This window comes from Peromyscus leucopus, chromosome 3 (assembly GCF_004664715.2).
Source record: "Peromyscus leucopus breed LL Stock chromosome 3, UCI_PerLeu_2.1, whole genome shotgun sequence".
NCBI lineage: Eukaryota > Metazoa > Chordata > Mammalia > Rodentia > Cricetidae > Peromyscus > Peromyscus leucopus.
This window is the reverse complement of record NC_051065.1, coordinates 81,280,990-81,296,818: the sequence shown is the minus strand read 5'-3', so window position 1 is coordinate 81,296,818 and position 15,829 is coordinate 81,280,990. Positions and strand designations below refer to the sequence as shown.

The following is a 15,829-nucleotide window of genomic DNA, read 5'->3' as shown; positions in this document are numbered from 1 at the left end:
TATGACTGCCCAAATATGAACTGAACAAAGGCAAAAACAATAGACAAAATAAAGTGGACTGGGGAAAGACCATGAGGCCTCAACCCTACTCATAGAACTATAGTCAACTAAGGTTTGCTGAGAGCAAGAGAAATAGTATTCCCCTGGGATGAGCACAACTGGTTACCAAGACCAAGTGGTCAGCCCTAGAAACATGTACCAAGGGAATATTATATAGACTAAATAGAGTGTATTTATGTATTTAAAAATATTTACGTATATACATATATGTATTTAACAACAATTAATGAAAAAAGAGGCCCTGAAGGTGAAAGAGAGTAAAGAAGAGTATATGGCAGGGAAGATAGAGAAGGGAGAAAATATATATTTTAATCTCAAAAATAGAAGAAATAATGAAACCATTTGGAAAATATTTAATACCAAATCAACAACAACAAAAGAATTTCATCCTTTTTTTGTGGACAATAGTAACTCATTTTTTTGACCTTGCATGGTTTCCAGGGATTTTCCTGACTGGGGTAGCAGAGGAAGGATGAAGGACAGACAAAGAGACAGAGGAAGCCTGGGATCAAGTGGACTGGTCTCTGTGATGAAGAAGCCACAGCAACCCTGAAAGCTTAGTGTGTTCAATAAATATAGTTGAACAGGGAGGCAGAGTTATTACTTACAGCAGAACCAGGAGCCAGATTCAGCTAATCTCTGTTGGTGTAGTCTGTGTAGGGGAGCAGTCTTTGGATCATAAATATATTGGGGGGAGTGTTATGATGGATATTTTCTGTACCCACTGTCAACATTTGTACTTGGACCAGAGGAAGGGTTTGTAATCCCTCTGAACCTCACCTGGAAAAGCATTTGCCAGTCACATGGGTCTAACACTTGATCCTTGACAAAGCTAATTCAAGTGAACAACACATACCCACTCACGACTTCACACATTCAGGGCTTCCTTTACACCCATAAATTTCTTTTCAATGACTAGTTTTTAAAAAATAGCTAATATTTTTACTTATTATAACTCACTTTTTAATAAAATGAAAATTATTTTAGAGTATTAGATATGTGTTATTTCACCACACTGTTATTAAATGGAAATTTAAAAATAATCCCTAAGAATATGTTTCAGTATAATATATTTATTGACTCTAAGAATTTCATACATGCATACCATGTATATTGATTATATTCACCCCAGCTCTTTCTTATCTTTCCTTACAAATCCATCTCCCCTTCTTCATTCCCTCCTTCAAATTTCATATAAAAAGTTATATATTTATTTTATGTTGAACACATACGAATATGTTGAACTTATGGCCTCATGGGTTCTAGATAAGGACTCTATATCTGACTGTACCTACCTCTCAACCAAAGCACAATGTCTTCTAAATAATTTTTGTTAAACAGTTTTTAGAAATCACAGTGAAATCCTCATGGGAGTCCTTACCCTCTCTGAGAAATGGATGAGGGTGGGGTTGGAGGGAAGTGGGGGAGGATCAGGAGGAGGGGAAGGAGGGGGAACTGTGGTTGTTATGCAAAATGAATAAAAAAATTTAAATAAACAAAAAATACAATTAATGTCTTTGGTTTTAAAGCATTTTTTTCAAAGCACCACCCTTCATGTTTATATTCTGAACATTAAATATCTCTCTATGAAAATAAAGCAATATCAGCTTTCTCTATTGCTGACCTTGTCCTGTGTCTGTAGATTAAAAAATCAATTCAAGCGTCTACAGTCAATTAAGACGGTGATATCCTATAGAGAAGGTTGATTATTTTCTTGCTGATTTTATTACCTTCTTTAGGAACAATGACACTTCCCATGGTAGGTAAAACATCTTTGGGGACTACCATGCTGTCATAGGAAATTCTTTTGAAATTCACGGTAACCAAATGTCCAAAATGTTTCTTACCATGGAGGGTAGAGGGTTTTTTTTTTAAACAGGGTAACAAAACAAAGGCACTTTTGAAATTTCACCTTCAAATCTCCTCCCACCTATATAGGAGGACTCGGTTCAAATTTAGTACAGAAACAATCAAAATTTCACTTCAGGTAAAGATAGCTAATCAAACGCATCTTTTATTCAGATGATTTACTGGCCATAATAATGTTCAGACATTCCTTCAACAGTAATCCTGGCTAACTGTCCCCAACCTTTTCCAGAAAATGACTGTTCAAACCTTGCAGCTATTCACATTGAAAAGATACTGGATCTCCCAAGGTACAGCCATGCTTTTCTGCCACATGGCAACATCATAAACAAGCATCTGGGGATTTAATATTCTTCAGAATTGGTTTAGCTCTAGTATCTTTGGGAGATATGAAAGACTACTGGTAAGGTCTGGTTTTGGAGGCAACGTGGCTATGGAACTTAATCCTGCAGAAGTACAAAACAGAATAATATCATTCATGATGGAAGATAACAGATAGCCAGAGTCAGAGGAGAAAGAAGCAGATAACTTCCAAGGCTGGGCAAAAATATAAAGACAGAATACAAATTGTACTGCCCCATGGAGCTAAATGATTCTGTTCTCCAATCTCCATGATCCTTTATGTATTCTTTCAGGCAAGTGAAATCCTTTATAGCCACTGAATTGTTTAAAGACTTGCCGTGTACTTTTAACCATGGTGATCAGATACCATTGATCTCCTGCAGTGGTTCTCAATCTTCCTAATGCTGTGACCCTTTAATACAGTTCTTCATGTTGTAGAGAACCCTAGCCACAAAATTATTTCTTTGCTACTTCATAACTGTAATTTTGCTATGGTTATGAATCATAATGTGAATATCTGATATGCAGGATATCTGATATACTATCTCCAAAGGGTTTCCACCTACAGCTGGAGAACAGCTGTTTTGCTGGACTCACTGTTGTTCTTTCTAACTGGACACTTCCCCAGGTGTGTTTATAATCTGGAATACAGTTTCTTCCTGTACCTATAGCATGTAGACCCTGACAACATCCAGTAGATGTTGGTATTGTGCATTTATAGGGTAAGCTTCCCTTTTCCATCTACAGTTAATGCCTACTTCTCAATCCTCAATCAGTGATGCACAATTAGGTCCTTACTGTATATTTGTAGGAACTATTGACTCTATTTTATATAAGAAGCCTTACATAAGAAAGCACATGGACTAAATACCCTTTTAATACTAATCTTATCTTCACCACCCCCTTCTCTGTTGAATATTTGTAAGATCTCCATATATTAAGACTATTATGTCCTTATTAGTCAAATGGGAATAATGCCAACTTCCCTAAGTGGTATGTGAATGAAGTGGACATTCATGTTTTCTGCTCTCTGTAGTGTGAGAAAATGTTTGACCTTTCTGCTTTCTTTTCCTTTCTTTTTAATTGCTGGTCCTAGGAGTTGAATGAGACAGAATTGCATTACATGGCCTTGTTTCCAGTCCAATGTCTACTAGCAATTAATTGCTTTATGGGCTTTCACCATAGTACTTGTGTGAGTGAATCAGGCAGCAGGGTATTGTGAGGTGGCCCTGATTGCCCCATATTGTTCTCAGTAGCTGTAAGGAAAGTATGCTTAGATGTACTGGAAGAAATCCTCACATGAAACCCCATTGGGTCAGAGATATCATTTTGTAGTTGTCAGGGACAAGGACAGAATCTCTAGTTCGTGGAAAAATACAGACCCCCAATAAGACAGGGAACTAGATCATCTTACAGTCAGATTGCTTAGCAACAGGACATTGAGTAAGAGCCCTTGACCCTTTCACCCTGTAAACATCCTACATAAACATCCTCTTAGCTTGCCCCACCCTATGCAGATAACAGCTTCTTGCTCCCCCTACTCTGCAGGAACTATATAATCCCTCCTAGAGAAAAATAAAGTTGCACCTTGATCAGAATCTTGTCTTGGTGTATTTTCTTTGTGTCTCCTGTCCCTATCATTCCGTCCTTAGGGTGGTCGAGAACCCGTTGAAGCCCTGCTGGCTGGGGCATGTAGTATTAAAGAAAACATGCTTATGTCTTTAAAAGGACCAAGAAAATCATTATCCTCATCTTATGAGATACTTCTTGATATTATGGCCATTTATAAACTGGACATGCACAGATCAAAGGAACAAAACTCACAGAGGCACAAAAACTGCATGATCTAGAGGGTTATGTTTTTTCTTTACCTCACTACCATTTCCTGATTGATAATTGGGAACTTGTGAAAACTGTGATATTAGTATATATACATAGCTATATTTCAGACAGTAATTTTCAGAAATTCATGATTATTTAAAATAAGTAAATATCCAATTTTGTTAGTTTGGCTATTTTTTGTTTTGGTTTAATTCAGTTTAACTTTAGACCAGGAATTACCAGTCAGTTTCCTGGGCTACTGCAATAATTTGCAGTGATCATGGACACTAAAGCTGGGCTCCATTACCTGGTCCCTTTTGTTGAGCCCAATAACTTGCATCTACCTCTCCCTGGTGATGATGAGTCAGGGACCACAGAGAGAGACCTGTGCCACAGTAAAAATATTCTTTCTTGTTGGGGTCAGAGTTTTCATTAAATTCTAGCAACAATTTCAAAATGTCATAAAAACTCAAAGTTTCTAATAATTCAAAATAGTTGTTTAGATGCCCACAGCTTCAGTAGCAACTGGTTCTCTGCAACATTGGTCCCTGCTTCACCAATGTGACTGGAAGGCAGTGATCAAAACTGCAGTGGACTTGGAAGAGATGCAACATGACTCGGAGGAATGTGCTTCTCAGTGTCGGAGAAGTGTAACATGGAAAAGGATCTCATGGCTCATATCATGAAAGAGTTTGACAAGAAGTACAATCCCACCTGGCCCTGCATTGTGGGGTGGCCCTTTTGGTAGTTATGGGACACAGGAAACCAAATACTTAATCTACTTCTACCTGGGTCAGGTGGCCATTCTGCTCAAATTGGGCTAAAAACATGGACTGCACTGAACACCCAGTGATAACATCTAGTAATAAGGACTGTAGTATAAACCCTAGGTAACGGAGGATGAATCTTCAGCCTTGCTAAAGGAGCACCATGTTTTGAATCTGTTATGTTTTGTACATGGCATCTTCTGTACAAGTTTGTGGTTATAAAATAATTAGTAAAACAGCTTACATTTGTATTTATTTTTAGTCTATATTTTTGTACCTCATTTTTTCTTTCCTGTAGACCATGCCTTTAAAAATAAATCTGTTGGGGGTATAAATAAATAAATAAATAAATAAATAAATAAATACATAAATACATAAATAAATCTTGATGTTTCACATTTGAGCAACCTGTATGTTTAGAACATTTGGGATAGGATAAACTTGCCTTCCGGCATGCATTTAAAATCTTTGATTTATGATAATGTAATATTATCTCCAAACTACATCTACATAAACAGAACATAGAGAAAGTTCAGCTCTATACTAACTAGGAGTTGGTTGTATAGCTAGTTTCAATCACTCTCTTCCAATTTGATTAGTTATATATTCAAATTGATAATTCAGTCTGTTTCAAGGATAGGAAAACATAGTTTGCCTGAGTAGGATCTCTTTCTACATAAAAATCACATATTCAGTTTTAAATTTGATTTTTTTAATGTTCATAGTGTATGCTGCAGAGACACAATATCATCGAATTTTTTATAAGCTGTTAGTGTGATCTACATAGCAAATTATTTCAAAACATAGATTTTGACAATTTAAGAGGAATTTAAATAAGCCTTCATGAGAGACTTCAAAGAATCGACATTTTTAAAAGATCATTATCCAGTGTACTACATCTTAAACGCTGGAAAGTGGAATAGCACTTTGAATTTGGACGAGAACTGAGAGTATTTCAGTGCCACTTGAATTCTCCAATGATAGATCAAGTGGGATGTTTATTTTGGTAAGGAGTATCTGGAATACAGTAGTAAAATTCACTGAAATTTTGTGAATTTACCGCTTGACAGTCTCATAGTTTTGTATTTTGTAAACATCATAAATAATTATGTTTTTATAGAAGTTTTATAAACTATAATCTAGTGACTGTTTTCAGTTCTCCAGATGTAAAGACTATCTCTGTGTGCAGGATCTGTCCTTGGCACAGAGCACATCATGGAAGCTCAGGGAAACCCAAGCCTTTGTTAGTTTTCTGTTTTCCTAAAAAAAAAAAAAAAAAAAAAAAAAAAAAATCACTTAAACATTATTCCTTATCTTGTAGTTCTGCATGTCTGAAGACCAACATGAGTATCATAGGTCTAAATTCAAAAAAGTGACAGATAAGTAGAGTTTTATTCCTTTTGGGGAGTCCCAGCAGAGTTTTTGCCTGTATACTCCAAGTCATTGGTAAAACCAAGGGTGAGGTGTAGGACCTCCTCTTGACTGCCATTTTTTGCCACTATACTGTGACTCTGTTTGTTGGCCTGTGTCTCTGTCTTCCATCTCAAACCCGAGCTACAACCTAATGGGTGCTGTGAATAGACTATTATTCTTAATAAAAGTGGTTTCCAGATGAAAAAGGCTAAGATTGGTCAGAAGCCTTTCTCTCTGTCTGGGGCACACTTACTTGCCTGTCCTGTGATTTATGATTCAGTAAGAAGGCCTCTACTCAGATGCATCCTTTGAGTTTGGGATGCCCAGCCTCTAGACTATGTGTCAGAGAAACATTTATCTATCTGTCTATCTATCTATCTATCTATCTATCTATCTATCTATCTATCTATCTATATCAATGACTAAGTCTGTGGTAATTTGTTACATAGATTAAAATAGACAAAGACAGTCAACTGTGGTGGTATTGTGTTCTCCAAAATATTGTGTACCTTAATAAATTTATCTGGGGTCAGAGAACAGACAGCCACTAGATACAAAGGCTAGAAAATGGTGGCACTCACACCTTTAATCCTAGCATTCCAGAGATAGAAATCCCTCTGGATCTCTGTGAGTTCAAGGCCACATTGGAAATAGCTAAGCATGGTGACACGCCTTTAATCCCAGAAAGCCAGCCTTTAATCCCAGGGAGTGGTGGTAGAAACCAAAAAGATATATAAGGCGTGAGGACCAGAAACTAGCGGCTTTTGGCTGGTGAAGGTTTTAGCTGGTTAAGCATTCAGGCTTTGGAGCAGTAATTCAGCTGAGACCCATTCCGGATGAAGACTCAGAGGCCTCCAGTCTGAGGAAACAAGACCAGCTGAGGATCCGGCGAGGTGATATAGCTGTGGTTTGTTCTGTCTCTCTGATCTACCAGCATGAACCCCAATAACTGGCCTCGGGTTTGATTTTATTAATAAGAACTTTGAAGATTCCTACTACATCTGGCGCCCAACGTTCGTGTTATGAATTCATGAAAAAGCTGTTTGCCTGTGGCCTTGTGAGCCCCAGCGCATGCCCAAGCTACACTCAGCCGGTTGTGGTGGCACACGCCGGTAAGATTTGCTGAAGGAGACAGAGGCAGTAGGATCCCGAGTTTGAGCCGGCCTAGGAGGTTTGGGAGAAGCTTTGGCCCGGACTGAGCCACAAACAGTGGTGGAACCATGGAAGCAGTGGCTACTGCTCCACGTTGCCAGCTCCTTCTCATTGTGTTGGTGACTGCGGTGATGCTGCTACCTGGAACAAAGGGTTTACTGCTGCTGGTTCAGAGAAGAATTGCCAGGACCATCGTGTTACAAGAAAGCATCGGCAAAGGTCAGTTTGGAAAAGCTTGCCAAGACAAATGGTGGGGAGAAATTGTTGTGAAGATTTTCTGTTCTAGGGAAGAATGTTCATGGTTCCGAGAGACAGACATTTATCAGACTGTGATTACTCCAAACCACAGAGGAGGCAAAAAAAAAAAAAAAAAAAAAAAGAGTCTGCAGGAAACCATGACCATACCTAACAGTGACTTTGAAATCTTCAAAAAGATGACAGGATCCTACAACGACGATGATTCCACATGGACTATGATAAAGCCATTAAGCCGATTAACACCATGGAAAAATCGACTTTGGACTACAAACTAGTCAGGACAATTTCGAGAGGACTAGCTGAAATGATACAGCCTGACAGACTACTTGAACAAGGACTTGAAACAAGCCCTGAACTTTCCTATTATGCAGAGACTGGACAAATGATACAGGACTTGATGATTAACCCAAAAAATTTTCTTTTCAAGATTCCCTAAAGATATCTTCACCCCTAGAAAGCAAAAAGAAAAAGAGAATATAGATATGAGATAGATCATTGAATCTACTCTGAGAAAAAAGATAAAAAGAGAATATAGATATGAGATAGATCATCGAATCTACTCTGAGAAAAAAGATAAAGAAATAATAGGATAAATAGGTAGATCATTGAATCTACACTGAAGAAAAAGGGGAAGATATAAAATAACAAAAGATAGACTACTGAATCTATTATGAAAAGAAAAAGAGAAAATATGGATATGATAAGATAAAAAGGGAGATTATGTAATCTACTTTTAAAAGGGAACTACTTGTTTTAAATAAGATAAGTAATGAAAATTTTTTGGTCTGAGTTTATCAGATGTTACTGGACTGGACATTGTTAATATATATAATGGAGTTTTTATCTGAATCTGTCAAATGTTAATGGACTAGACATCATTAATGTAATTTTTGGCTGTATATATTATATATACTTATTAGATAGTTTTTCTTGTATTAGTTATAAGCTTTCTTTAATTTTAGACAAAAAGAGAGGAGATGTGGTGGTATTGTGTTCTCCAAAATATTGTGTACCTTAATAAATTTATCTGGGGTCAGAGAACAGACAGCCACTAGATACAAAGGCTAGAAAATGGTGGCACTCACACCTTTAATCCTAGCATTCCAGAGATAGAAATCCCTCTGGATCTCTGTGAGTTCAAGGCCACATTGGAAATAGCTAAGCATGGTGACACGCTTTAATCCAGAAAGCCAGCTTTAATCCGGGAGTGGTGGTAGAAACCAAAAAGATATATAAGGCGTGAGGACCAGAAACTAGAGATTTGGCTGGTTAAGCATGTGGCTGGTTAAGCTTCAGGCTTTCAAGCAGCAATTCAGCTGAAAGCCATTGGGATGAGGACTCAGAAGCCTCCAGTCTGAGGAAACAGGACAGTGAGGAAATGCAAGGTGAGATAGCTGTGGCCAGTTCTGTCTCTCTGATCTACCAGCATGGACCCCAATAACTCGCCTCGGGTTTGATTTTATTAATAAGACCTTCTAAGATTCCTGCTACAGTCAACAATGACAAATTGATGTCCTTTACCACTTGGCATAGCTCTTGTCTCTTTCTGCTTTATCCCTGTAAGTTAACAAGGAAAGGAAGGATCTGTTTTGAACACCTCATTTTATTAGGTGAGATGAACCCAGGTAGTCCAATAGTATCTTCCATTTTAGTGTTTGGCTCCCTAATCACATCTGTGGTCTATCTGCCATATAGGGCAATGCAGTCACAGACTCTCATAGATCTTAGCAGAAGTAGGGAGATGTACTGTTTGCAGTAATACATTCTTTTTTTTTTTTTTTTTTTTTTTGGTTTTTCGAGACAGGGTTTCTCTGTGTAACTTTGTGCCTTTCCTGGAACTCACTTGGTAGCCCAGGCTGGCCTCGAACTCACAGAGATCCGCCTGGCTCTGCCTCCCGAGTGCTAGGATTAAAGGTGTGCGCCACCACTGCCCGGCTGCAGTAATACATTCTTATGAAAGTATCTCTTGACCCCCCAGCTGACTAAATTTTTAGCAGAACTCACAGCAAAGTTAATAATACACCACAGAATCCTCTAAGACTATGTGCTTAACCAGCTAACCATACTGTGTACACAGCCTGTTTAAATATAAACTGGTTGTAAGAGAACAGTGTAACCTTACTTACTATGCTTGGATTTCCTTTGAAATAATCTTTTACATTATAAGCAAATACCTAGCTTTAACCTGTTTTTTTTTTTTTTAATTTTAAAAATATGTTTCCTTATTTAGATGTTGATTCACACATTTCAACTCTTCATGAGTGGAAAATGTCTACCTAAAATATCAAAGGTTGTATAACAATTCCTTTCGAAGATGTTGCTTGATATCTGATAGTTCTTTTAATAATAATAAAAAAAGCTGGAGCCAGATATTGGGGTAAATGTTGAAAGGTCAGAGAGACAAAAGAACAAGCCACTTCTCACCGCATCATTACCTTGTGCCAGAGCTTTTGCCACACCTTCTGTATATTCCAGAAAGGAGGGGCATTTTGTTAGGATTATTCCTTGAGAAAACATTATTTCTAGGAATGCTCTGTTTACAGTCCCTTTTTAAGTGACCTTGACTACTGCAATTGAAATATTTGACATTACTATTTTTCTTCAAACCTCTGGAAATCAGCTCTCCTATCCAAGCATTATCATGGTCATGAGATTCAATATTAATTATATATCAGATCCATTCCTCTAAGGGTGCTGGTCTTGCCTTTAATGACCTAATTACCCTTTTGCATTGTGTACTAGCATTTTCAAAAGCAGAGATTCAATTATTATTTGTCTAGCTTTTGAATTTGGTATCATTCTATTTACTACTGAAGTCAATATTTGTAAGAAATCAGTGATGGTTTCTTTTGGGCCCTGAATCACTTCAGTAAATGACTCAATTTTCTTTCCTAGTTCTTCAATTCTGTCCCAAGCATTCAAGTCTGCCATCTGACATAAAGCTAGGGTGTGGTAATCATATAAAGATTGTCTTTGTATATCAGAATAATTGCTCTCTCCAAGAAGTTGATCTTGGGAGATTTCAATAATTCTAGCCCTACTTCATTATTCAATGATCTTAGCCTCATCCTTCTACCAGGTCCTCCATTGCAATTGGGGACCAGCCTCTAAAACAGCTGTAACCAAATCTCTCCAGGCTTGAGAGATAATTCTATTACAAGTAGACCACAAGTTTAACATCTGTTTCATGAAAGAAAGACGAGTTGAATATCCTCAAATCTAACATTTGCACAGGAGTCCAATCAGCTTGTACACATTCTTGGGCATATCTATCATTTGACAGTTCCTATAAGGTTACTGGATAAATTAAGTTTAGCTGTTTGAAAGCTTTGGGCTGTTTCTCTGTAACCTTATAATGCAATATTGAGATTGGTTCTCCTTTAAGTTCTTCTGTCTGGTTCTGAGTATCTTTAGGATCTGTTTTAACATGTTTTTTTTTTTTTTTTTTAAACTTTTATCTTGGCATTTATATTAACCAACTTTTTAAACAATAAAACAGAAATGATAAAAAAATAGCATTTCTTATTGAAATTACATAAATACCATCTACATTAGTTATCCTTTCATTTAATTGTTCCATTTTTAGACCATCTATCGTATTATCAAACAGAGACCAATCTTCCTCCATTGTAAAATGTTTCCCATTTTTTAATGTGGGAAAAAAACTTTCTTTTAACTAATTCCTCCATTAAGAAATCCAAATTGACTCACTAAATCTGCTGAAAATGGTGACTCAGATGATGGTGTGGCAGCAGCCCCAGGAAGAGGGTCAGAGAAAGTCAAAGGGAAGAAACTAGAGAGCCAGGTGTCTGCATAAGGAACGTGAGGAAGTGGCTAACTCCTGTGGTTTTTGGAGCCTCAAAGCTATGGAGTTTGCTGCAGAGAGGCTGCAACAAGAACTTCGATGGCAGGGTAGGGACTCTGGCCCAGGTCGGGTGGAGATTCCAGCTATATGTAGCTCGGGCCTGAGCCACAGGCAAGCAGCTTTTTCATGAATTCATGCCCCAAAAGTTGGATGACAGATGTTGCATGAATTCTAATAGGTCTTATAATAAAAAAAAATAAATAAATAAAACAAAACGAAACCCCAGAGCCACATATTGGGGTAAATGCTGAAAGATTAGAGAGACAAAGGAACAAGCCATAGCTACTTCTCACCTCATCAACTCCACAAATCCTCTGACATAAAGCCTTTGGGTTTTCAGCCAAAAGGGCCTCCAGCCAAAAAGAGCTTCTAGCTGAAAAAGCTTTAGTTCCTGTCTCCTCAGGCCTTATATACCTTTTTCTGCCTAGCCATATCACTTCCTTCCTAGTGCTGGGATTAAAGGCATATGAGCTTCCCAAGTACTGGCATTAAAGGTGTGTACCACCACTGCCTGGCTCTGTTTCTCTCCTAGATTGAATCATTGTCATGTAATCCAGGATGGCTTTGAACTCAGAGATCAAAATGGATCTCTGCCTCCCAAGTGCTAGGATTAAAAGTGTGTGCCACCACTGCCTGGCATCTATGTTTAATCTAGTGACTTGTTCTGTCCTCTGATCTTCAGGCAAATTTTATTAAGGTATAACAAAACATCACTACAGGAAGATTTTAGATAAATCCAAGGAATTTATGATGTCCAAAATATTCATAAAAGCTATTGTATTATCAATATAAAGCTAGTGTTAAGCCATATACTCTTCCATGCCCCTCACCAAGAATAATGTATATGTGTGTGGTTTAATAATCATTTATGAAAAGCAACCAAAAGTTTGGAAGCAACCTTATAAATCAGATACCCACCTTACATGCTGCAGCCAATGTATAGATACAGCTTAATCATGCCCGTTTTCAGTACTGAGAGCCTCTTTATCAGTAGAATCAGTTCTTCCCTTGTAAAACTCTGGTACAGTGATCTCTGTAAAGAATTGCTTAGCTTTTTCTCACATTTTTTTCCCCTGTGCTGTTCAATAAATAAAAAGCAAAGTCCCTTGTGAGAGGCAGAGAAACACAGGGGCAGACCTAGGTAGAGTCACAAATAATAGAGTGCACATTCAGACTCATACTACAAATATACTATAGACAGGCTAGTAACTACAGACTGCAGATGTAGAGAAGACACAAGGATAGTAGTGGAGAATTCAAATTTGGGCTCATTCCTAGTCAAATTAACACGAGAGGAAGTGCTTGATTTTCTTTTCTTAATAGGAAATCAACCTGTTTTAGTTTCTCTGAGGTTGTCTTTCATGCATTAACTGCTGCAACTGTTTTGTTTGCTATGCCTTAAAAGGCTGACATTCTATAGAGGGAAGTTACATGATAGAAAGAAACAAGACTGTATTTTAAGAAGTGACAAGAAACCTGGCCTTGTATGGCTTTCAGGGAAGATTGAGATGATAGCTGTTTTAACAGAAGAGCATTAATAAGGGAGCTTTTATAAAGAGATGTGAAAAGGGCTAAGGAAACCAAGAATGGATGTTGGATCATCTAGCAATGATACACAGTGGGAATCACATCCCTTTTTCAACTGAAAGACAAGTGGAGAGAATATGTTACAGGTAAAAATAAGGATTGGAGCTGTAGAAAAAGGACCCCTGGAGAGATACTATAGGCCTGGAGGAAGCCAACATACTTAATGAAGACATAAGGAACAAGTGGACATTAAAATATCAATGTCTCCTTTGCTGTCTGTTATCTGTACGATGCTCCCAGTGAGCAATGCAGCCACTAGCCAAAAGACAATGGGCTGTTTGAGACAGTCCATAGAGATCAGCCTCAAGAGCCACAAAGCCATGAAAGAGATAAGAGAATGGGTTTGTGGCAGAGAAAGCAAAGAACGTGCCTAGCACAGTGGCTTTGTAAGAGAGAGCTACAGTTGGAACTAGAGAAAGAAATGGGGAGGGGGATAAAGTAGTGCTAGGAAGAGAATTATGTACTGCTAAACAGACAAGAAAAGCCTCTTAGGAAAATAGAAACAGGACTAGGCCCTCTGCATATGGAGACGGTTATGTAGCTTGGTCTGTTTGAGGTGAGGGGCGCCTGGCAGCAGGATCAGTAAATATAGGGCCCTGGTGCATGAGCTGGCTCTCTGGAGTCCCTTACCTATGATAGCAAGCCTTGCTCATCCTTGGTGCAGGGGAGAGGGGCTTGGTCCTGCCTCAGCTGAATGTACCAGGCTTTGCTGACTTCCCATAAGAGGCCTTACCCTTCTGGAGGAGAGGGTGAGGGTGGCCTGGTGGGGGGAGGGGCCTGGGGGGAGGAGGGATGAGAAGGGAATCTGTGATTGGTTTGTAAAATAAATAAGATTTTTTTATATGTATATATAAAAGAAAAATAGAAATCTAAAAGAAAATGGGATCCATCTATGTATATAACTTCTGCTAGAAAATAGCTCCAGGAAGTAGGAATGTCAAGTGTTTGGACCCTGGAAAGGGAAGGGCCTGTAGTCTTTGAGGGTTAAGAAGAGGCAGGTTCCCTAGAATGCAGATAGGGAGACTGGAACTAGCCAAGTCAAGGTGGTGCCAGATCATCGATGACATGTAGACTCGCAGATTGACTCATTGTGATGAGAAGTTATGAGTGTTTTTATTTTTATTAGTAGAAGAACATGGTAAGATGCTAACTGGGAGGGCATCAGCATAGTCTCTAAAATTTACTGCTGCTTAGACTAGAGTGGTGACATGGAATTCTGGAAGTAGCAATGATACTTGGGGTGCCTTTGATTAAAGGAAAATATGGGGACTGTTGCTGGGTTTTGTGTGACAGTGTGAGAGCACAGGTAGAACTGAAGATGGTTAGAGGCTAGGTGAGTGGGTGAACGATGCTTTTGATTGTCTTAGAAATCAGTTTAATTGAAGCTTCCTAGGGAGAGGTGTTCAAACAATCTATTAGAATGTAAAATTCCAATCTAAAAAGTCCACTGTAGCTAGGGAGTCACTGGAATTTCCTTCGGAAATATTGTGAGGGTCAGAAGGGCTAGGGTAATGGATAGGGCTAGTCAGGGTCCACAGCATTGCTGGCTTGTGCTTTGGCCCCTCTGTGGTTGAAGCAGCTTCACACTGGCTTCTTCCAGAAGGAAGTCCAGTAACACTGGATCCACTACCTACTGTCTGGGTCACCTGGATTAAGGAATGGATTAAGGTATTACCTCCTTGCTTTGGGTCAACATCTCTACTCTGTTAGTTTTAATACTTGTTATTATATAAGATAGTCTTCACAATTAAGTGAGATTACTACATACAGAATATTTAACACAACCTGGTTCATTGGAAGCATTCAGTGAGGCTTACACATGAGTGCTCAACACATGATTTCCTTTGGGACAAATTACTTTCAGCAGACATCCAACATGCTACAAATTATTAACCCTCAACATATAGTTCATTAGAAAAGCCATATTTCTTACTCCTAAGCTTTTGAATGAAAAAGAATAAGAAAGTGACATTTGCAATGTCACTTCATTTTTAACCATCTATATTATAGTCCCCAGATGACATTGTTATTATTGACCTTTGTAAGAAAGCTAGAGCTACCAGGACACACAGCAGTTGTAATGGCTTGCACTTCCTTCTACCCTGGCTTCCACTGCTGCGTTGTCCAGCAGTGTCTGTGAGTGAGATATCAAACTGATTTATGCTGGAAAAGACAGTGCTACAAGAACAATGATTTTAAAATGGAACAAAAAAATGTGATTCCTCTTTACTACATGTTATTGTTGCAGTTAAATCTCAGGCCCAGCTACTCCACAGGTTCTGATCAAACTGATGAAATTTTGATAAAACCTGTAGTTCCCCTGCTCTGTGTTAGAGTGTGCTGCTTCCCTTTGGGTTCCATATCCCTGAAAAAGAGAGCTATCGATACAGGCTCAAATAACACACAGCCAGAAATGTTGATTCATACACTAGTTGGTCTTCTGTCTCTTTAGATGAGTAAGTAGCCCATTTGTTACTTGGGTTAACTTCGTGAACTTGCATAGCCACTTTGTAGAAACAAAGAACCAAACGGGGTGGGGAGCGCAGAGCCATCTCCAAGATGGAGACCATGCAAGAGGAGAGGCATCCCCTTCGGGATGCCTAGAGGTGAGGGCGGTATACCAGAAGCTTTGCTAGGACCCAATGTAAAACGCCTGCCTTATTCATTTCTCTTCAAAATGAGTGTGAGTGGAGAAAAA

At 38.5% G+C, this 15,829-nt stretch overlaps 1 protein-coding gene and 1 pseudogene across 2 annotated transcripts in view; one reads left to right on the top strand and one right to left on the bottom strand.

Moving 5' to 3' along the window:
- The window catches only part of Grid2 (glutamate ionotropic receptor delta type subunit 2), a 1,432,020-nt gene that overhangs the window by 610,765 nt on the left and 805,426 nt on the right, over nucleotides 1–15,829 (bottom strand). The window lies entirely within an intron of this gene.
- Nucleotides 3,887–5,147, top strand: LOC114700903 (annotated as a pseudogene).